Below are 25,191 nucleotides of genomic sequence, written 5' to 3' on the forward strand. Positions count from 1 at the left end.
GGAAATTTTTCATTTTTTTCGAATCCTCAAAGATGATGAAAAACGGCGTGCTATAGTATGCCGTACGGTATGGGCTATAGCCCATGTTCAAAAATGATGAAAAACGAGGATTTTTATTTTTTTCAAAATTTCAAAAAACATGGTCTATAACCCATCGTTTTTTTCATTTTTTCATTTTTTTAAATCCTCAAAAATGATGAAAAACGGCGTGCTATAGTATGCCTTACGATATGGGCTATAGCCCATGGTCCAAAATGATGAAAAACGAGGATTTTTATTTTTTTCAAAATTTCAAAAAACATGGGCTATAACCCATCGTTTTTTTTTTTTTTCACTTTTTTTAAATCCTCAAAAATGATGAAAAACGGCGTGCTATAGTATGCCGTACGATATGGGCTATAGCCCATGGTCCAAAATAATGAAAAACGAGGATTAAAGAAATAATCTAAATTTCAAAAAACATGGGCTATAACCCATCGTTTTTTTCATTTTTTGTCAAATCCTCAAAAATGATGAAAAACGGCGTGCTATAGTATGCCGTACCATATGGGCTATAGCCCATGGTCCAAAATGATGAAAAACGAGGATTTTTATTTTTTTCAAAATTTCAAAAAACATGGGCTATAACCCATCGTTTTTTTTCATTTTTTCATTTTTTGTCAAATCCTCAAAAATGATGAAAAATGGCGTGCTATAGTATGCCGTACCATATGGGCTATAGCCCATGGTCCAAAATGATGAAAAACGAGGATTTTCTTTTTTTTCAAAATTTCAAAAAACATGGGCTATAACCCATCGTTTTTTTATTTTTTCATTTTTTCCAAATCCTCAAAAATGATGAAAAACGGCGTGCTATAGTATGCCTTACGATATGGGCTATAGCCCATGGTCCAAAATGATGAAAAACGAGTTTATTTTTTTTCCCCAAAATTTCAAAAAACGATGGGCTATAACCCATGTTTTTGGAAATTTTTCATTTTTTTCGAATCCTCAAAGATGATGAAAAACGGCGTGCTATAGTATGCCGTACGGTATGGGCTATAGCCCATGTTCAAAAATGATGAAAAACGAGGATTTTTATTTTTTTCAAAATTTCAAAAAACATGGTCTATAACCCATCGTTTTTTTCATTTTTTCATTTTTTTAAATCCTCAAAAATGATGAAAAACGGCGTGCTATAGTATGCCTTACGATATGGGCTATAGCCCATGGTCCAAAATGATGAAAAACGAGGATTTTTATTTTTTTCAAAATTTCAAAAAACATGGGCTATAACCCATCGTTTTTTTTTTTTTTCACTTTTTTCAAATCCTCAAAAATGATGAAAAACGGCGTGCTATAGTATGCCGTACGATATGGGCTATAGCCCATGGTCCAAAATAATGAAAAACGAGGATTAAAGAAATAATCTAAATTTCAAAAAACATGGGCTATAACCCATCGTTTTTTTCATTTTTTGTCAAATCCTCAAAAATGATGAAAAACGGCGTGCTATAGTATGCCGTACCATATGGGCTATAGCCCATGGTCCAAAATGATGAAAAACGAGGATTTTTATTTTTTTCAAAATTTCAAAAAACATGGGCTATAACCCATCGTTTTTTTTCATTTTTTCATTTTTTGTCAAATCCTCAAAAATGATGAAAAATGGCGTGCTATAGTATGCCGTACCATATGGGCTATAGCCCATGGTCCAAAATGATGAAAAACGAGGATTTTCTTTTTTTTCAAAATTTCAAAAAACATGGGCTATAACCCATCGTTTTTTTTATTTTTTCATTTTTTTTAAATCCTCAAAAATGATGAAAAACGGCGTGCTATAGTATGCCTTACGATATGGGCTATAGCCCATGGTCCAAAATGATGAAAAACGAGGATTTTTATTTTTTTCAAAATTTCAAAAAACATGGGCTATAACCCATCGTTTTTTTCATTTTTTAATTTTTTGTCAAATCCTCAAAAATTATGAAAAACGGCGTGCTATAGTATGCCGTACCATATGGGCTATAGCCCATGGTCCAAAATGATGAAAAACGAGGATTTTTATTTTTTTCAAAATTTCAAAAAACATGGGCTATAACCCATAATTTTTTTAATTTTTAAATTTTTTGTCAAATCCTCAAAAATGATGAAAAACGGCGTGCTATAGTATGCCTTACGATATGGGCTATAGCCCATGGTCCAAAATGATGAAAAACGAGGATTTTTATTTTTTTCAAAATTTCAAAAAACATGGGCTATAACCCATCGTTTTTTTCATTTTTTCATTTTTTGTCAAATCCTCAAAAATGATGAAAAACGGCGTGCTATAGTATGCCGTACCATATGGGCTATAGCCCATGGTCCAAAATGATGAAAAACGAGGATTTTTATTTTTTTCAAAATTTCAAAAAACATGGGCTATAACCCATAATTTTTTTAATTTTTTAATTTTTTGTCAAATCCTCAAAAATGATGAAAAATGGCGTGCTATAGTATGCCGTACCATATGGGCTATTGCCCATGGTCCAAAATGATGAAAAACGAGGATTTTTTTTTTTTCAAAATTTAAAAAAACATGGGCTATAACCCATCGTTTTTTTCATTTTTTCATTTTTTGTCAAATCCTCAAAAATGATGAAAAATGGCGTGCTATAGTATGCCGTACCATATGGGCTATAGCCCATGGTCCAAAATAATGAAAAACGAGGATAAAAAAAAAATCTAAATAAAAAAAAACATGGGCTATAACCCATCGTTTTTTTAATTTTTTAATTTTTTGTCAAATCCTCAAAAATGATGAAAAATGGCGTGCTATAGTATGCCGTACCATATGGGCTATAGCCCATGGTCCAAAATGATGAAAAACGAGGATTTTTATTTTTTTCAAAATTTCAAAAAACATGGTCTATAACCCATCGTTTTTTTCATTTTTTCATTTTTTTAAATCCTCAAAAATGATGAAAAACGGCGTGCTATAGTATGCCTTACGATATGGGCTATAGCCCATGGTCCAAAATGATGAAAAACGAGGATTTTTATTTTTTTCAAAATTTCAAAAAACATGGGCTATAACCCATCGTTTTTTTAATTTTTTAATTTTTTTCAAATCCTCAAAAATGATGATAAACGGCGTGCTATAGTATGCCGTACGATATGGGCTATAGCCCATGGTCCAAAATGATGAAAAACGAGGATTTTTATTTTTTTCAAAATTTCAAAAAACATGGGCTATAACCCATCGTTTTTTTCATTTTTTAATTTTTTGTCAAATCCTCAAAAATGATGAAAAATGGCGTGCTATAGTATGCCGTACCATATGGGCTATAGCCCATGGTCCAAAATGATGAAAAACGAGGATTTTCTTTTTTTCAAAATTTCAAAAAACATGGGCTATAACCCATCGTTTTTTTAATTTTTTAATTTTTTGTCAAATCCTCAAAAATGATGAAAAATGGCGTGCTATAGTATGCCGTACCATATGGGCTATAGCCCATGGTCCAAAATAATGAAAAACGAGGATTAAAAAAAAATCTAAATTTAAAAAAACATGGGCTATAACCCATCGTTTTTTTTATTTTTTGTCAAATCCTCAAAAATGATGAAAAACGGCGTGCTATAGTATGCCCTACCATATGGGCTATAGCCCATGGTCCAAAATAATGAAAAACGAGGATAAAAAAAAAAATCTAAATTTCAAAAACATGGGCTATAACCCATCGTTTTTTCCATTTTTTAATTTTTTGTCAAATCCTCAAAAATGATGAAAAACGGCGTGCTATAGTATGCCGTACCATATGGGCTATAGCCCATGGTCCAAAATGATGAAAAACGAGGATTTTTCTTTTTTTTTCCAAAAATTCAAAAAACATGGGCTATAACCCATCGTTTTTTTCATTTTTTCATTTTTTGTCAAATCCTCAAAAATGATGAAAAACGGCGTGCTATAGTATGCCGTACCATATGGGCTATAGCCCATGGTCCAAAATGATGAAAAACTAGGTAATTTATTTTTTTCAAAATTTCAAAAAACATGGGCTATAACCCATGTTTTTGGAAATTTTTCATTTTTTTCAAATCCTCCAAAATGATGAAAAACAGCGTGCTATAGTATGCCGTACGGTATGGGCTATAGTCCATGTTCAAAAATAATGAAAAACGAGGTAATTTATTTTTTTCAAAATTTCAAAAAACGATGGGCTATAACCCATGTTTTTTGAATTTTTGAATTTTTTTCAAATCCTCCAAAATGATGAAAAACAGTGTGCTATAGTATGCCGTACGGTATGGGCTATAGCCCATGTTCAAAAATGATGAAAAACGAGTTTATTTTTTTTCCCCAAAATTTCAAAAAACGATGGGCTATAACCCATGTTTTTGGAAATTTTTCATTTTTTTCGAATCCTCAAAGATGATGAAAAACGGCGTGCTATAGTATGCCGTACGATATGGGCTATAGCCCATGGTCCAAAATAATGAAAAACGAGGATTAAAGATATAATCTAAATTTCAAAAAACATGGGCTATAACCCATCGTTTTTTTCATTTTTTGTCAAATCCTCAAAAATGATGAAAAATGGCGTGCTATAGTATGCCGTACCATATGGGCTATAGCCCATGGTCCAAAATGATGAAAAACGAGGATTTTATTTTTTTTCAAAATTTCAAAAAACATGGGCTATAACCCATCGTTTTTTTTATTTTTTCATTTTTTTCAAATCCTCAAAAATGATGAAAAACGGCGTGCTATAGTATGCCTTACGATATGGGCTATAGCCCATGGTCCAAAATGATGAAAAACGAGGATTTTTATTTTTTTCAAAATTTCAAAAAACATGGGCTATAACCCATCGTTTTTTTCATTTTTTAATTTTTTGTCAAATCCTCAAAAATTATGAAAAACGGCGTGCTATAGTATGCCGTACCATATGGGCTATAGCCCATGGTCCAAAATGATGAAAAACGAGGATTTTTATTTTTTTCAAAATTTCAAAAAACATGGGCTATAACCCATAATTTTTTTAATTTTTTAATTTTTTGTCAAATCCTCAAAAATGATGAAAAACGGCGTGCTATAGTATGCCTTACGATATGGGCTATAGCCAATGGTCCAAAATGATGAAAAACGAGGATTTTTATTTTTTTCAAAATTTCAAAAAACATGGGCTATAACCCATCGTTTTTTTCATTTTTTCATTTTTTGTCAAATCCTCAAAAATGATGAAAAACGGCGTGCTATAGTATGCCTTACGATATGGGCTATAGCCCATGGTCCAAAATGATGAAAAACGAGGATTTTTATTTTTTTCAAAATTTCAAAAAACATGGGCTATAACCCATAATTTTTTTAATTTTTTAATTTTTTGTCAAATCCTCAAAAATGATGAAAAATCGCGTGCTATAGTATGCCGTACCATATGGGCTATTGCCCATGGTCCAAAATGATGAAAAACGAGGATTTTTTTTTTTTTCAAAATTTAAAAAAACATGGGCTATAACCCATCGTTTTTTTCATTTTTTCATTTTTTGTCAAATCCTCAAAAATGATGAAAAATGGCGTGCTATAGTATGCCGTACCATATGGGCTATAGCCCATGGTCCAAAATAATGAAAAACGAGGATAAAAAAAAAATCTAAATTAAAAAAAACATGGGCTATAACCCATCGTTTTTTTAATTTTTTAATTTTTTGTCAAATCCTCAAAAATGATGAAAAATGGCGTGCTATAGTATGCCGTACCATATGGGCTATAGCCCATGGTCCAAAATGATGAAAAACGAGGATTTGCTTTTTTTTCAAAATTTCAAAAAACATGGGCTATAACCCATCGTTTTTTTTATTTTTTCATTTTTTTCAAATCCTCAAAAATGATGAAAAACGGCGTGCTATAGTATGCCTTACGATATGGGCTATAGCCCATGGTCCAAAATGATGAAAAACGAGGATTTTTATTTTTTTCAAAATTTCAAAAAACATGGGCTATAACCCATCGTTTTTTTCATTTTTTAATTTTTTGTCAAATCCTCAAAAATTATGAAAAACGGCGTGCTATAGTATGCCGTACCATATGGGCTATAGCCCATGGTCCAAAATGATGAAAAACGAGGATTAAAAAAAAAATCTAAATTTAAAAAAACATGGGCTATAACCCATCGTTTTTTTTATTTTTTGTCAAATCCTCAAAAATGATGAAAAACGGCGTGCTATAGTATGCCGTACCATATGGGCTATAGCCCATGGTCCAAAATAATGAAAAACGAGGATAAAAAAAAAAATCTAAATTTCAAAAACATGGGCTATAACCCATCGTTTTTTCCATTTTTTAATTTTTTGTCAAATCCTCAAAAATGATGAAAAACGGCGTGCTATAGTATGCCGTACCATATGGGCTATAGCCCATGGTCCAAAATGATGAAAAACGAGGATTTTTCTTTTTTTTTCCAAAAATTCAAAAAACATGGGCTATAACCCATCGTTTTTTTCATTTTTTCATTTTTTGTCAAATCCTCAAAAATGATGAAAAACGGCGTGCTATAGTATGCCGTACCATATGGGCTATAGCCCATGGTCCAAAATGATGAAAAACTAGGTAATTTATTTTTTTCAAAATTTCAAAAAACATGGGCTATAACCCATGTTTTTGGAAATTTTTCATTTTTTTCAAATCCTCCAAAATGATGAAAAACAGCGTGCTATAGTATGCCGTACGGTATGGGCTATAGTCCATGTTCAAAAATAATGAAAAACGAGGTAATTTATTTTTTTCAAAATTTCAAAAAACGATGGGCTATAACCCATGTTTTTTGAATTTTTGAATTTTTTTCAAATCCTCCAAAATGATGAAAAACAGTGTGCTATAGTATGCCGTACGGTATGGGCTATAGCCCATGTTCAAAAATGATGAAAAACGAGTTTATTTTTTTTCCCCAAAATTTCAAAAAACGATGGGCTATAACCCATGTTTTTGGAAATTTTTCATTTTTTTCGAATCCTCAAAGATGATGAAAAACGGCGTGCTATAGTATGCCGTACGATATGGGCTATAGCCCATGGTCCAAAATAATGAAAAACGAGGATTAAAGATATAATCTAAATTTCAAAAAACATGGGCTATAACCCATCGTTTTTTTCATTTTTTGTCAAATCCTCAAAAATGATGAAAAATGGCGTGCTATAGTATGCCGTACCATATGGGCTATAGCCCATGGTCCAAAATGATGAAAAACGAGGATTTTCTTTTTTTTCAAAATTTCAAAAAACATGGGCTATAACCCATCGTTTTTTTTATTTTTTCATTTTTTTCAAATCCTCAAAAATGATGAAAAACGGCGTGCTATAGTATGCCTTACGATATGGGCTATAGCCCATGGTCCAAAATGATGAAAAACGAGGATTTTTATTTTTTTCAAAATTTCAAAAAACATGGGCTATAACCCATCGTTTTTTTCATTTTTTAATTTTTTGTCAAATCCTCAAAAATTATGAAAAACGGCGTGCTATAGTATGCCGTACCATATGGGCTATAGCCCATGGTCCAAAATGATGAAAAACGAGGATTTTTATTTTTTTCAAAATTTCAAAAAACATGGGCTATAACCCATAATTTTTTTAATTTTTTAATTTTTTGTCAAATCCTCAAAAATGATGAAAAACGGCGTGCTATAGTATGCCTTACGATATGGGCTATAGCCCATGGTCCAAAATGATGAAAAACGAGGATTTTTATTTTTTTCAAAATTTCAAAAAACATGGGCTATAACCCATCGTTTTTTTCATTTTTTCATTTTTTGTCAAATCCTCAAAAATGATGAAAAACGGCGTGCTATAGTATGCCGTACCATATGGGCTATAGCCCATGGTCCAAAATGATGAAAAACTAGGTAATTTATTTTTTTCAAAATTTCAAAAAACATGGGCTATAACCCATGTTTTTGGAAATTTTTCATTTTTTTCAAATCCTCCAAAATGATGAAAAACAGCGTGCTATAGTATGCCGTACGGTATGGGCTATAGTCCATGTTCAAAAATAATGAAAAACGAGGTAATTTATTTTTTTCAAAATTTCAAAAAACGATGGGCTATAACCCATGTTTTTTGAATTTTTGAATTTTTTTCAAATCCTCCAAAATGATGAAAAACAGTGTGCTATAGTATGCCGTACGGTATGGGCTATAGCCCATGTTCAAAAATGATGAAAAACGAGTTTATTTTTTTTCCCCAAAATTTCAAAAAACGATGGGCTATAACCCATGTTTTTGGAAATTTTTCATTTTTTTCGAATCCTCAAAGATGATGAAAAACGGCGTGCTATAGTATGCCGTACGATATGGGCTATAGCCCATGGTCCAAAATAATGAAAAACGAGGATTAAAGATATAATCTAAATTTCAAAAAACATGGGCTATAACCCATCGTTTTTTTCATTTTTTGTCAAATCCTCAAAAATGATGAAAAATGGCGTGCTATAGTATGCCGTACCATATGGGCTATAGCCCATGGTCCAAAATGATGAAAAACGAGGATTTTCTTTTTTTTCAAAATTTCAAAAAACATGGGCTATAACCCATCGTTTTTTTTATTTTTTCATTTTTTTCAAATCCTCAAAAATGATGAAAAACGGCGTGCTATAGTATGCCTTACGATATGGGCTATAGCCCATGGTCCAAAATGATGAAAAACGAGGATTTTTATTTTTTTCAAAATTTCAAAAAACATGGGCTATAACCCATCGTTTTTTTCATTTTTTAATTTTTTGTCAAATCCTCAAAAATTATGAAAAACGGCGTGCTATAGTATGCCGTACCATATGGGCTATAGCCCATGGTCCAAAATGATGAAAAACGAGGATTAAAAAAAAAATCTAAATTTAAAAAAACATGGGCTATAACCCATCGTTTTTTTTATTTTTTGTCAAATCCTCAAAAATGATGAAAAACGGCGTGCTATAGTATGCCGTACCATATGGGCTATAGCCCATGGTCCAAAATAATGAAAAACGAGGATAAAAAAAAAAATCTAAATTTCAAAAACATGGGCTATAACCCATCGTTTTTTCCATTTTTTAATTTTTTGTCAAATCCTCAAAAATGATGAAAAACGGCGTGCTATAGTATGCCGTACCATATGGGCTATAGCCCATGGTCCAAAATGATGAAAAACGAGGATTTTTCTTTTTTTTTCCAAAAATTCAAAAAACATGGGCTATAACCCATCGTTTTTTTCATTTTTTCATTTTTTGTCAAATCCTCAAAAATGATGAAAAACGGCGTGCTATAGTATGCCGTACCATATGGGCTATAGCCCATGGTCCAAAATGATGAAAAACTAGGTAATTTATTTTTTTCAAAATTTCAAAAAACATGGGCTATAACCCATGTTTTTGGAAATTTTTCATTTTTTTCAAATCCTCCAAAATGATGAAAAACAGCGTGCTATAGTATGCCGTACGGTATGGGCTATAGTCCATGTTCAAAAATAATGAAAAACGAGGTAATTTATTTTTTTCAAAATTTCAAAAAACGATGGGCTATAACCCATGTTTTTTGAATTTTTGAATTTTTTTCAAATCCTCCAAAATGATGAAAAACAGTGTGCTATAGTATGCCGTACGGTATGGGATATAGCCCATGTTCAAAAATGATGAAAAACGAGTTTATTTTTTTTCCCCAAAATTTCAAAAAACGATGGGCTATAACCCATGTTTTTGGAAATTTTTCATTTTTTTCGAATCCTCAAAGATGATGAAAAACGGCGTGCTATAGTATGCCGTACGATATGGGCTATAGCCCATGGTCCAAAATAATGAAAAACGAGGATTAAAGATATAATCTAAATTTCAAAAAACATGGGCTATAACCCATCGTTTTTTTCATTTTTTGTCAAATCCTCAAAAATGATGAAAAATGGCGTGCTATAGTATGCCGTACCATATGGGCTATAGCCCATGGTCCAAAATGATGAAAAACGAGGATTTTCTTTTTTTTCAAAATTTCAAAAAACATGGGCTATAACCCATCGTTTTTTTTATTTTTTCATTTTTTTCAAATCCTCAAAAATGATGAAAAACGGCGTGCTATAGTATGCCTTACGATATGGGCTATAGCCCATGGTCCAAAATGATGAAAAACGAGGATTTTTATTTTTTTCAAAATTTCAAAAAACATGGGCTATAACCCATCGTTTTTTTCATTTTTTAATTTTTTGTCAAATCCTCAAAAATTATGAAAAACGGCGTGCTATAGTATGCCGTACCATATGGGCTATAGCCCATGGTCCAAAATGATGAAAAACGAGGATTTTTATTTTTTTCAAAATTTCAAAAAACATGGGCTATAACCCATAATTTTTTTAATTTTGTAATTTTTTGTCAAATCCTCAAAAATGATGAAAAACGGCGTGCTATAGTATGCCTTACGATATGGGCTATAGCCCATGGTCCAAAATGATGAAAAACGAGGATTTTTATTTTTTTCAAAATTTCAAAAAACATGGGCTATAACCCATCGTTTTTTTCATTTTTTCATTTTTTGTCAAATCCTCAAAAATGATGAAAAACGGCGTGCTATAGTATGCCTTACGATATGGGCTATAGCCCATGGTCCAAAATGATGAAAAACGAGGATTTTTATTTTTTTCAAAATTTCAAAAAACATGGGCTATAACCCATAATCTTTTTAATTTTTTAATTTTTTGTCAAATCCTCAAAAATGATGAAAAATGGCGTGCTATAGTATGCCGTACCATATGGGCTATTGCCCATGGTCCAAAATGATGAAAAACGAGGATTTTTTTTTTTTTCAAAATTAAAAAAAACATGGGCTATAACCCATCGTTTTTTTCATTTTTTCATTTTTTGTCAAATCCTCAAAAATGATGAAAAATGGCGTGCTATAGTATGCCGTACCATATGGGCTATAGCCCATGGTCCAAAATAATGAAAAACGAGGATAAAAAAAAAATCTAAATTAAAAAAAACATGGGCTATAACCCATCGTTTTTTTTATTTTTTGTCAAATCCTCAAAAATGATGAAAAACGGCGTGCTATAGTATGCCGTACCATATGGGCTATAGCCCATGGTCCAAAATAATGAAAAACGAGGATAAAAAAAAAAATCTAAATTTCAAAAACATGGGCTATAACCCATCGTTTTTTCCATTTTTTAATTTTTTGTCAAATCCTCAAAAATGATGAAAAACGGCGTGCTATAGTATGCCGTACCATATGGGCTATAGCCCATGGTCCAAAATGATGAAAAACGAGGATTTTTCTTTTTTTTTCCAAAAATTCAAAAAACATGGGCTATAACCCATCGTTTTTTTCATTTTTTCATTTTTTGTCAAATCCTCAAAAATGATGAAAAACGGCGTGCTATAGTATGCCGTACCATATGGGCTATAGCCCATGGTCCAAAATGATGAAAAACTAGGTAATTTATTTTTTTCAAAATTTCAAAAAACATGGGCTATAACCCATGTTTTTGGAAATTTTTCATTTTTTTCAAATCCTCCAAAATGATGAAAAACAGCGTGCTATAGTATGCCGTACGGTATGGGCTATAGTCCATGTTCAAAAATAATGAAAAACGAGGTAATTTATTTTTTTCAAAATTTCAAAAAACGATGGGCTATAACCCATGTTTTTTGAATTTTTGAATTTTTTTCAAATCCTCCAAAATGATGAAAAACAGTGTGCTATAGTATGCCGTACGGTATGGGCTATAGCCCATGTTCAAAAATGATGAAAAACGAGTTTATTTTTTTTCCCCAAAATTTCAAAAAACGATGGGCTATAACCCATGTTTTTGGAAATTTTTCATTTTTTTCGAATCCTCAAAGATGATGAAAAACGGCGTGCTATAGTATGCCGTACGATATGGGCTATAGCCCATGGTCCAAAATAATGAAAAACGAGGATTAAAGATATAATCTAAATTTCAAAAAACATGGGCTATAACCCATCGTTTTTTTCATTTTTTGTCAAATCCTCAAAAATGATGAAAAATGGCGTGCTATAGTATGCCGTACCATATGGGCTATAGCCCATGGTCCAAAATGATGAAAAACGAGGATTTTTATTTTTTTCAAAATTTCAAAAAACATGGGCTATAACCCATCGTTTTTTTCATTTTTTAATTTTTTGTCAAATCCTCAAAAATTATGAAAAACGGCGTGCTATAGTATGCCGTACCATATGGGCTATAGCCCATGGTCCAAAATGATGAAAAACGAGGATTTTTATTTTTTTCAAAATTTCAAAAAACATGGGCTATAACCCATAATTTTTTTAATTTTTTAATTTTTTGTCAAATCCTCAAAAATGATGAAAAACGGCGTGCTATAGTATGCCTTACGATATGGGCTATAGCCCATGGTCCAAAATGATGAAAAACGAGGATTTTTATTTTTTTCAAAATTTCAAAAAACATGGGCTATAACCCATCGTTTTTTTCATTTTTTCATTTTTTGTCAAATCCTCAAAAATGATGAAAAACGGCGTGCTATAGTATGCCTTACGATATGGGCTATAGCCCATGGTCCAAAATGATGAAAAACGAGGATTTTTATTTTTTTCAAAATTTCAAAAAACATGGGCTATAACCCATAATTTTTTTAATTTTTTAATTTTTTGTCAAATCCTCAAAAATGATGAAAAATGGCGTGCTATAGTATGCCGTACCATATGGGCTATTGCCCATGGTCCAAAATGATGAAAAACGAGGATTTTTTTTTTTTTCAAAATTTAAAAAAACATGGGCTATAACCCATCGTTTTTTTCATTTTTTCATTTTTTGTCAAATCCTCAAAAATGATGAAAAATGGCGTGCTATAGTATGCCGTACCATATGGGCTATAGCCCATGGTCCAAAATAATGAAAAACGAGGATAAAAAAAAAATCTAAATTAAAAAAAACATGGGCTATAACCCATCGTTTTTTTAATTTTTTAATTTTTTGTCAAATCCTCAAAAATGATGAAAAATGGCGTGCTATAGTATGCCGTACCATATGGGCTATAGCCCATGGTCCAAAATGATGAAAAACGAGGATTTTTATTTTTTTCAAAATTTCAAAAAACATGGTCTATAACCCATCGTTTTTTTCATTTTTTCATTTTTTTTAAATCCTCAAAAATGATGAAAAACGGCGTGCTATAGTATGCCTTACGATATGGGCTATAGCCCATGGTCCAAAATGATGAAAAACGAGGATTTTTATTTTTTTCAAAATTTCAAAAAACATGGGCTATAACCCATCGTTTTTTTAATTTTTTAATTTTTTTCAAATCCTCAAAAATGATGATAAACGGCGTGCTATAGTATGCCGTACGATATGGGCTATAGCCCATGGTCCAAAATGATGAAAAACGAGGATTTTTATTTTTTTCAAAATTTCAAAAAACATGGGCTATAACCCATCGTTTTTTTCATTTTTTAATTTTTTGTCAAATCCTCAAAAATGATGAAAAATGGCGTGCTATAGTATGCCGTACCATATGGGCTATAGCCCATGGTCCAAAATGATGAAAAACGAGGATTTTTTTTTTTTTCAAAATTTCAAAAAACATGGGCTATAACCCATCGTTTTTTTAATTTTTTAATTTTTTGTCAAATCCTCAAAAATGATGAAAAATGGCGTGCTATAGTATGCCGTACCATATGGGCTATAGCCCATGGTCCAAAATAATGAAAAACGAGGATTAAAAAAAAATCTAAATTTAAAAAAACATGGGCTATAACCCATCGTTTTTTTTATTTTTTGTCAAATCCTCAAAAATGATGAAAAACGGCGTGCTATAGTATGCCGTACCATATGGGCTATAGCCCATGGTCCAAAATAATGAAAAACGAGGATAAAAAAAAAAATCTAAATTTCAAAAACATGGGCTATAACCCATCGTTTTTTCCATTTTTTAATTTTTTGTCAAATCCTCAAAAATGATGAAAAACGGCGTGCTATAGTATGCCGTACCATATGGGCTATAGCCCATGGTCCAAAATGATGAAAAACGAGGATTTTTCTTTTTTTTTCCAAAAATTCAAAAAACATGGGCTATAACCCATCGTTTTTTTCATTTTTTCATTTTTTGTCAAATCCTCAAAAATGATGAAAAACGGCGTGCTATAGTATGCCGTACCATATGGGCTATAGCCCATGGTCCAAAATGATGAAAAACTAGGTAATTTATTTTTTTCAAAATTTCAAAAAACATGGGCTATAACCCATGTTTTTGGAAATTTTTCATTTTTTTCAAATCCTCCAAAATGATGAAAAACAGCGTGCTATAGTATGCCGTACGGTATGGGCTATAGTCCATGTTCAAAAATAATGAAAAACGAGGTAATTTATTTTTTTCAAAATTTCAAAAAACGATGGGCTATAACCCATGTTTTTTGAATTTTTTAATTTTTTTCAAATCCTCCAAAATGATGAAAAACAGTGTGCTATAGTATGCCGTACGGTATGGGCTATAGCCCATGTTCAAAAATGATGAAAAACGAGTTTATTTTTTTTCCCCAAAATTTCAAAAAACGATGGGCTATAACCCATGTTTTTGGAAATTTTTCATTTTTTTCGAATCCTCAAAGATGATGAAAAACGGCGTGCTATAGTATGCCGTACGATATGGGCTATAGCCCATGGTCCAAAATAATGAAAAACGAGGATTAAAGATATAATCTAAATTTCAAAAAACATGGGCTATAACCCATCGTTTTTTTCATTTTTTGTCAAATCCTCAAAAATGATGAAAAATGGCGTGCTATAGTATGCCGTACCATATGGGCTATAGCCCATGGTCCAAAATGATGAAAAACGAGGATTTTCTTTTTTTTCAAAATTTCAAAAAACATGGGCTATAACCCATCGTTTTTTTTATTTTTTCATTTTTTTCAAATCCTCAAAAATGATGAAAAACGGCGTGCTATAGTATGCCTTACGATATGGGCTATAGCCCATGGTCCAAAATGATGAAAAACGAGGATTTTTATTTTTTTCAAAATTTCAAAAAACATGGGCTATAACCCATCGTTTTTTTCATTTTTAAATTTTTTGTCAAATCCTCAAAAATTATGAAAAACGGCGTGCTATAGTATGCCGTACCATATGGGCTATAGCCCATGGTCCAAAATGATGAAAAACGAGGATTAAAAAAAAAATCTAAATTTAAAAAAACATGGGCTATAACCCATCGTTTTTTTTATTTTTGTCAAATCCTCAAAAATGATGAAAAACGGCGTGCTATAGTATGCCGTACCATATGGGCTATAGCCCATGGTCCAAAATAATGAAAAACGAGGATAAAAAAAAAAATCTAAATTTCAAAAACATGGGCTATAACCCATCGTTTTTTCCATTTTTTAATTTTTTGTCAAATCCTCAAAAATGATGAAAAACGGCGTGCTATAGTATGCCGTACCATATGGGCTATAGCCCATGGTCCAAAATGATGAAAAACGAGGATTTTTCTTTTTTTTTCCAAAAATTCAAAAAACATGGGCTATAACCCATCGTTTTTTTCATTTTTTCATTTTTTGTCAAATCCTCAAAAATGATGAAAAACGGCGTGCTATAGTATGCCGTACCATATGGGCTATAGCCCATGGTCCAAAATGATGAAAAACTAGGTAATTTATTTTTTTCAAAATTTCAAAAAACATGGGCTATAACCCATGTTTTTGGAAATTTTTCATTTTTTTCAAATCCTCCAAAATGATGAAAAACAGCGTGCTATAGTATGCCGTACGGTATGGGCTATAGTCCATGTTCAAAAATAATGAAAAACGAGGTAATTTATTTTTTTCAAAATTTCAAAAAACGATGGGCTATAACCCATGTTTTTTGAATTTTTGAATTTTTTTCAAATCCTCCAAAATGATGAAAAACAGTGTGCTATAGTATGCCGTACGGTATGGGCTATAGCCCATGTTCAAAAATGATGAAAAACGAGTTTATTTTTTTTCCCCAAAATTTCAAAAAACGATGGGCTATAACCCATGTTTTTGGAAATTTTTCATTTTTTTCGAATCCTCAAAGATGATGAAAAACGGCGTGCTATAGTATGCCGTACGATATGGGCTATAGCCCATGGTCCAAAATAATGAAAAACGAGGATTAAAGATATAATCTAAATTTCAAAAAACATGGGCTATAACCCATCGTTTTTTTCATTTTTTGTCAAATCCTCAAAAATGATGAAAAATGGCGTGCTATAGTATGCCGTACCATATGGGCTATAGCCCATGGTCCAAAATGATGAAAAACGAGGATTTTCTTTTTTTTCAAAATTTCAAAAAACATGGGCTATAACCCATCGTTTTTTTTATTTTTTCATTTTTTTCAAATCCTCAAAAATGATGAAAAACGGCGTGCTATAGTATGCCTTACGATATGGGCTATAGCCCATGGTCCAAAATGATGAAAAACGAGGATTTTTATTTTTTTCAAAATTTCAAAAAACATGGGCTATAACCCATCGTTTTTTTCATTTTTTAATTTTTTGTCAAATCCTCAAAAATTATGAAAAACGGCGTGCTATAGTATGCCGTACCATATGGGCTATAGCCCATGGTCCAAAATGATGAAAAACGAGGATTTTTATTTTTTTCAAAATTTCAAAAAACATGGGCTATAACCCATAATTTTTTTAATTTTTTAATTTTTTGTCAAATCCTCAAAAATGATGAAAAACGGCGTGCTATAGTATGCCTTACGATATGGGCTATAGCCCATGGTCCAAAATGATGAAAAACGAGGATTTTTATTTTTTTCAAAATTTCAAAAAACATGGGCTATAACCCATCGTTTTTTTCATTTTTTCATTTTTTGTCAAATCCTCAAAAATGATGAAAAACGGCGTGCTATAGTATGCCGTACCATATGGGCTATAGCCCATGGTCCAAAATGATGAAAAACTAGGTAATTTATTTTTTTCAAAATTTCAAAAAACATGGGCTATAACCCATGTTTTTGGAAATTTTTCATTTTTTTCAAATCCTCCAAAATGATGAAAAACAGCGTGCTATAGTATGCCGTACGGTATGGGCTATAGTCCATGTTCAAAAATAATGAAAAACGAGGTAATTTATTTTTTTCAAAATTTCAAAAAACGATGGGCTATAACCCATGTTTTTTGAATTTTTGAATTTTTTTCAAATCCTCCAAAATGATGAAAAACAGTGTGCTATAGTATGCCGTACGGTATGGGCTATAGCCCATGTTCAAAAATGATGAAAAACGAGTTTATTTTTTTTCCCCAAAATTTCAAAAAACGATGGGCTATAACCCATGTTTTTGGAAATTTTTCATTTTTTTCGAATCCTCAAAGATGATGAAAAACGGCGTGCTATAGTATGCCGTACCATATGGGCTATAGCCCATGGTCCAAAATAATGAAAAACGAGGATTAAAGATATAATCTAAATTTCAAAAAACATGGGCTATAACCCATCGTTTTTTTCATTTTTTGTCAAATCCTCAAAAATGATGAAAAATGGCGTGCTATAGTATGCCGTACCATATGGGCTATAGCCCATGGTCCAAAATGATGAAAAACGAGGATTTTCTTTTTTTTCAAAATTTCAAAAAACATGGGCTATAACCCATCGTTTTTTTTATTTTTTCATTTTTTTCAAATCCTCAAAAATGATGAAAAACGGCGTGCTATAGTATGCCTTACGATATGGGCTATAGCCCATGGTCCAAAATGATGAAAAACTAGGATTTTTATTTTTTTCAAAATTTCAAAAAACATGGGCTATAACCCATCGTTTTTTTCATTTTTTAATTTTTTGTCAAATCCTCAAAAATTATGAAAAATGGCGTGCTATAGTATGCCGTACCATATGGGCTATAGCCCATGGTCCAAAATGATGAAAAACGAGGATTAAAAAAAAAATCTAAATTTAAAAAAACATGGGCTATAACCCATCGTTTTTTTTATTTTTTGTCAAATCCTCAAAAATGATGAAAAACGGCGTGCTATAGTATGCCGTACCATATGGGCTATAGCCCATGGTCCAAAATAATGAAAAACGAGGATAAAAAAAAAAATCTAAATTTCAAAAACATGGGCTATAACCCATCGTTTTTTCCATTTTTTAATTTTTTGTCAAATCCTCAAAAATGATGAAAAACGGCGTGCTATAGTATGCCGTACCATATGGGCTATAGCCCATGGTCCAAAATGATGAAAAACGAGGATTTTTCTTTTTTTTTCCAAAAATTCAAAAAACATGGGCTATAACCCATCGTTTTTTTCATTTTTTCATTTTTTGTCAAATCCTCAAAAATGATGAAAAACGGCGTGCTATAGTATGCCGTACCATATGGGCTATAGCCCATGGTCCAAAATGATGAAAAACTAGGTAATTTATTTTTTTCAAAATTTCAAAAAACATGGGCTATAACCCATGTTTTTGGAAATTTTTCATTTTTTTCAAATCCTCCAAAATGATGAAAAACAGCGTGCTATAGTATGCCGTACGGTATGGGCTATAGTCCATGTTCAAAAATAATGAAAAACGAGGTAATTTATTTTTTTCAAAATTTCAAAAAACGATGGGCTATAACCCATGTTTTTTGAATTTTTGAATTTTTTTCAAATCCTCCAAAATGATGAAAAACAGTGTGCTATAGTATGCCGTACGGTATGGGCTATAGCCCATGTTCAAAAATGATGAAAAACGAGTTTATTTTTTTTCCCCAAAATTTCAAAAAACGATGGGCTATAACCCATGTTTTTGGAAATTTTTCATTTTTTTCGAATCCTCAAAGATGATGAAAAACGGCGTGCTATAGTATGCCGTACGATATGGGCTATAGCCCATGGTCCAAAATAATGAAAAACGAGGATTAAAGATATAATCTAAATTTCAAAAAACATGGGCTATAACCCATCGTTTTTTTCATTTTTTGTCAAATCCTCAAAAATGATGAAAAATGGCGTGCTATAGTATGCCGTACCATATGGGCTATAGCCCATGGTCCAAAATGATGAAAAACGAGGATTTTCTTTTTTTTCAAAATTTCAAAAAACATGGGCTATAACCCATCGTTTTTTTTATTTTTTCATTTTTTTCAAATCCTCAAAAATGATGAAAAACGGCGTGCTATAGTATGCCTTACGATATGGGCTATAGCCCATGGTCCAAAATGATGAAAAACGAGGATTTTTATTTTTTTCAAAATTTCAAAAAACATGGGCTATAACCCATCGTTTTTTTCATTTTTTAATTTTTTGTCAAATCCTCAAAAATTATGAAAAACGGCGTGCTATAGTATGCCGTACCATATGGGCTATAGCCCATGGTCCAAAATGATGAAAAACGAGGATTTTTATTTTTTTCAAAATTTCAAAAAATATGGGCTATAACCCATAATTTTTTAAATTTTTTAATTTTTTGTCAAATCCTCAAAAATGATGAAAAACGGCGTGCTATAGTATGCCTTACGATATGGGCTATAGCCCATGGTCCAAAATGATGAAAAACGAGGATTTTTATTTTTTTCAAAATTTCAAAAAACATGGGCTATAACCCATCGTTTTTTTCATTTTTTCATTTTTTGTCAAATCCTCAAAAATGATGAAAAACGGCGTGCTATAGTATGCCGTACCATATGGGCTATAGCCCATGGTCCAAAATGATGAAAAACTAGGTAATTTATTTTTTTCAAAATTTCAAAAAACATGGGCTATAACCCATGTTTTTGGAAATTTTTCATTTTTTTCAAATCCTCCAAAATGATGAAAAACAGCGTGCTATAGTATGCCGTACGGTATGGGCTATAGTCCATGTTCAAAAATAATGAAAAACGAGGTAATTTATTTTTTTCAAAATTTCAAAAAACGATGGGCTATAACCCATGTTTTTTGAATTTTTGAATTTTTTTCAAATCCTCCAAAATGATGAAAAACAGTGTGCTATAGTATGCCGTACGGTATGGGCTATAGCCCATGTTCAAAAATGATGAAAAACGAGTTTATTTTTTTTCCCCAAAATTTCAAAAAACGATGGGCTATAACCCATGTTTTTGGAAATTTTTCATTTTTTTCGAATCCTCAAAGATGATGAAAAACGGCGTGCTATAGTATGCCGTACCATATGGGCTATAGCCCATGGTCCAAAATAATGAAAAACGAGGATTAAAGATATAATCTAAATTTCAAAAAACATGGGCTATAACCCATCGTTTTTTTCATTTTTTGTCAAATCCTCAAAAATGATGAAAAATGGCGTGCTATAGTATGCCGTACCATATGGGCTATAGCCCATGGTCCAAAATGATGAAAAACGAGGATTTTCTTTTTTTTCAAAATTTCAAAAAACATGGGCTATAACCCATCGTTTTTTTTATTTTTTCATTTTTTTCAAATCCTCAAAAATGATGAAAAACGGCGTGCTATAGTATGCCTTACGATATGGGCTATAGCCCATGGTCCAAAATGATGAAAAACTAGGATTTTTATTTTTTTCAAAATTTCAAAAAACATGGGCTATAACCCATCGTTTTTTTCATTTTTAAATTTTTTGTCAAATCCTCAAAAATTATGAAAAATGGCGTGCTATAGTATGCCGTACCATATGGGCTATAGCCCATGGTCCAAAATGATGAAAAACGAGGATTAAAAAAAAAATCTAAATTTAAAAAAACATGGGCTATAACCCATCGTTTTTTTTATTTTTTGTCAAATCCTCAAAAATGATGAAAAACGGCGTGCTATAGTATGCCGTACCATATGGGCTATAGCCCATGGTCCAAAATAATGAAAAACGAGGATAAAAAAAAAAATCTAAATTTCAAAAACATGGGCTATAACCCATCGTTTTTTCCATTTTTTAATTTTTTGTCAAATCCTCAAAAATGATGAAAAACGGCGTGCTATAGTATGCCGTACCATATGGGCTATAGCCCATGGTCCAAAATGATGAAAAACGAGGATTTTTCTTTTTTTTTCCAAAAATTCAAAAAACATGGGCTATAACCCATCGTTTTTTTCATTTTTTCATTTTTTGTCAAATCCTCAAAAATGATGAAAAACGGCGTGCTATAGTATGCCGTACCATATGGGCTATAGCCCATGGTCCAAAATGATGAAAAACTAGGTAATTTATTTTTTTCAAAATTTCAAAAAACATGGGCTATAACCCATGTTTTTGGAAATTTTTCATTTTTTTCAAATCCTCCAAAATGATGAAAAACAGCGTGCTATAGTATGCCGTACGGTATGGGCTATAGTCCATGTTCAAAAATAATGAAAAACGAGGTAATTTATTTTTTTCAAAATTTCAAAAAACGATGGGCTATAACCCATGTTTTTTGAATTTTTGAATTTTTTTCAAATCCTCCAAAATGATGAAAAACAGTGTGCTATAGTATGCCGTACGGTATGGGCTATAGCCCATGTTCAAAAATGATGAAAAACGAGTTTATTTTTTTTCCCCAAAATTTCAAAAAACGATGGGCTATAACCCATGTTTTTGGAAATTTTTCATTTTTTTCGAATCCTCAAAGATGATGAAAAACGGCGTGCTATAGTATGCCGTACGATATGGGCTATAGCCCATGGTCCAAAATAATGAAAAACGAGGATTAAAGATATAATCTAAATTTCAAAAAACATGGGCTATAACCCATCGTTTTTTTCATTTTTTGTCAAATCCTCAAAAATGATGAAAAATGGCGTGCTATAGTATGCCGTACCATATGGGCTATAGCCCATGGTCCAAAATGATGAAAAACGAGGATTTTCTTTTTTTTCAAAATTTCAAAAAACATGGGCTATAACCCATCGTTTTTTTCATTTTTTAATTTTTTGTCAAATCCTCAAAAATTATGAAAAACGGCGTGCTATAGTATGCCGTACCATATGGGCTATAGCCCATGGTCCAAAATGATGAAAAACGAGGATTTTTATTTTTTTCAAAATTTCAAAAAACATGGGCTATAACCCATAATTTTTTTAATTTTTTAATTTTTTGTCAAATCCTCAAAAATGATGAAAAACGGCGTGCTATAGTATGCCTTACGATATGGGCTATAGCCCATGGTCCAAAATGATGAAAAACGAGGATTTTTATTTTTTTCAAAATTTCAAAAAACATGGGCTATAACCCATCGTTTTTTTCATTTTTTCATTTTTTGTCAAATCCTCAAAAATGATGAAAAACGGCGTGCTATAGTATGCCGTACCATATGGGCTATAGCCCATGGTCCAAAATGATGAAAAACGAGGATTTTTATTTTTTTCAAAATTTCAAAAAACATGGGCTATAACCCATAATTTTTTTAATTTTTTAATTTTTTGTCAAATCCTCAAAAATGATGAAAAATGGCGTGCTATAGTATGCCGTACCATATGGGCTATTGCCCATGGTCCAAAATGATGAAAAACGAGGATTTTTTTTTTTTTCAAAATTTAAAAAAACATGGGCTATAACCCATCGTTTTTTTCATTTTTTCATTTTTTGTCAAATCCTCAAAAATGATGAAAAATGGCGTGCTATAGTATGCCGTACCATATGGGCTATAGCCCATGGTCCAAAATAATGAAAAACGAGGATAAAAAAAAAATCTAAATTAAAAAAAACATGGGCTATAACCCATCGTTTTTTTAATTTTTTAATTTTTTGTCAAATCCTCAAAAATGATGAAAAATGGCGTGCTATAGTATGCCGTACCATATGGGCTATAGCCCATGGTCCAAAATGATGAAAAACGAGGATTTTTCTCTTCTATTTTTTCAAAAATTCAAAAAACATGGGCTATAACCCATCGTTTTTTTCATTTTTTCATTTTTTGTCAAATCCTCAAAAATGATGAAAAACGGCGTGCTATAGTATGCACTACCATATGGGCTATAGCCCATGGTCCAAAATGATGAAAAACGAGGATTTTTTTTTTTTTTTTTAATTTAAAAAAACATGGGCTATAACCCATCGTTTTTTTCATTTTTTCATTTTTTTCAAATCCTCAAAAATGATGAAAAACGGCGTGCTATAGTATGCCTTACGATATGGGCTATAGCCCATGGTCCAAAATGATGAAAAACGAGGATTTTTATTTTTTTCAAATTTTCAAAAAACATGGGCTATAACCCATCGTTTTTTTTCATTTTTTCATTTTTTTTAAATCCTCAAAAATGATGAAAAACGGCGTGCTATAGTATGCCGTACCATATGGGCTATAGCCCATGGTCCAAAATGATGAAAAACGAGGATTTTTTTTTTTTCAAAATTTCAAAAAACATGGGCTATAACCCATCGTTTTTTTCATTTTTTCATTTTTTGTCAAATCCTCAAAAATGATGAAAAATGGCGTGCTATAGTATGCCGTACCATATGGGCTATAGCCCATGGTCCAAAATAATGAAAAACGAGGATAAAAAAAGAAAATCTAAATTAAAAAAAACATGGGCTATAACCCATCGTTTTTTTCATTTTTTGTCAAATCCTCAAAAATGATGAAAAACGGCGTGCTATAGTATGCCGTACCATATGGGCTATAGCCCATGGTCCAAAATAATGAAAGACGAGGATAAAAAAAAAATCAAAATTTCAAAAACATGGGCTATAACCCATCTTTTTTTTCATTTTTTAATTTTTTGTCAAATCCTCAAAAATGATGAAAAACGGCGTGCTATAGTATGCCGTACCATATGGGCTATAGCCCATGGTCCAAAATGATGAAAAACGAGGATTTTTCTTTTTTTCTTTTTAAATTAAAAAAACATGGGCTATAACCCATCGTTTTTTTCATTTTTTCATTTTTTGTCAAATCCTCAAAAATGATGAAAAACGGCGTGCTATAGTATGCCTTACGATATGGGCTATAGCCCATGGTCCAAAATAATGAAAAACGAGGATAAAAAAAATAAATCTAAATTTCAAAAAACATGGGCTATAACCCATCGTTTTTTTCATTTTTAAATTTTTTGTCAAATCCTCAAAAATGATGAAAAACGGCATGCTATAGTATGCCGTACCATATGGGCTATAGCCCATGGTCCAAAATGATGAAAAACGAGGTAATTTATTTTTTTCAAATTTTAAAAAAACGATGGGCTATAACCCATGTTTTTGGAAATTTTTCATTTTTTTCAAATCCTCCAAAATGATGAAAAACAGCGTGCTATAGTATGCCGTACGGTATGGGCTATAGTCCATGTTCAAAAATAATGAAAAACGAGGTAATTTATTTTTTTCAAAATTTCAAAAAACGATGGGCTATAACCCATGTTTTTTGAATTTTTGAATTTTTTTCAAATCCTCCAAAATGATGAAAAACAGTGTGCTATAGTATGCCGTACGGTATGGGCTATAGCCCATGTTCAAAAATGATGAAAAACGAGTTTATTTTTTTTCCCCAAAATTTCAAAAAACGATGGGCTATAACCCATGTTTTTGGAAATTTTTCATTTTTTTCGAATCCTCAAAGATGATGAAAAACGGCGTGCTATAGTATGCCGTACCATATGGGCTATAGCCCATGGTCCAAAATGATGAAAAACGAGGATTTTTATTTTTTTCAAAATTTCAAAAAACATGGGCTATAACCCATCGTTTTTTTCATTTTTTAATTTTTTGTCAAATCCTCAAAAATTATGAAAAACGGCGTGCTATAGTATGCCGTACCATATGGGCTATAGCCCATGGTCCAAAATGATGAAAAACGAGGATTTTTATTTTTTTCAAAATTTCAAAAAATATGGGCTATAACCCATAATTTTTTAAATTTTTTAATTTTTTGTCAAATCCTCAAAAATGATGAAAAACGGCGTGCTATAGTATGCCTTACGATATGGGCTATAGCCCATGGTCCAAAATGATGAAAAACGAGGATTTTTATTTTTTTCAAAATTTCAAAAAACATGGGCTATAACCCATCGTTTTTTTCATTTTTTCATTTTTTGTCAAATCCTCAAAAATGATGAAAAACGGCGTGCTATAGTATGCCGTACCATATGGGCTATAGCCCATGGTCCAAAATGATGAAAAACTAGGTAATTTATTTTTTTCAAAATTTCAAAAAACATGGGCTATAACCCATGTTTTTGGAAATTTTTCATTTTTTTCAAATCCTCCAAAATGATGAAAAACAGCGTGCTATAGTATGCCGTACGGTATGGGCTATAGTCCATGTTCAAAAATAATGAAAAACGAGGTAATTTATTTTTTTCAAAATTTCAAAAAACGATGGGCTATAACCCATGTTTTT

Source organism: Protomyctophum parallelum (genome assembly GCF_964188405.1).
Source record: "Protomyctophum parallelum genome assembly, chromosome: 6".
In the NCBI taxonomy this organism is placed as follows: Eukaryota; Metazoa; Chordata; class Actinopteri; order Myctophiformes; family Myctophidae; genus Protomyctophum; species Protomyctophum parallelum.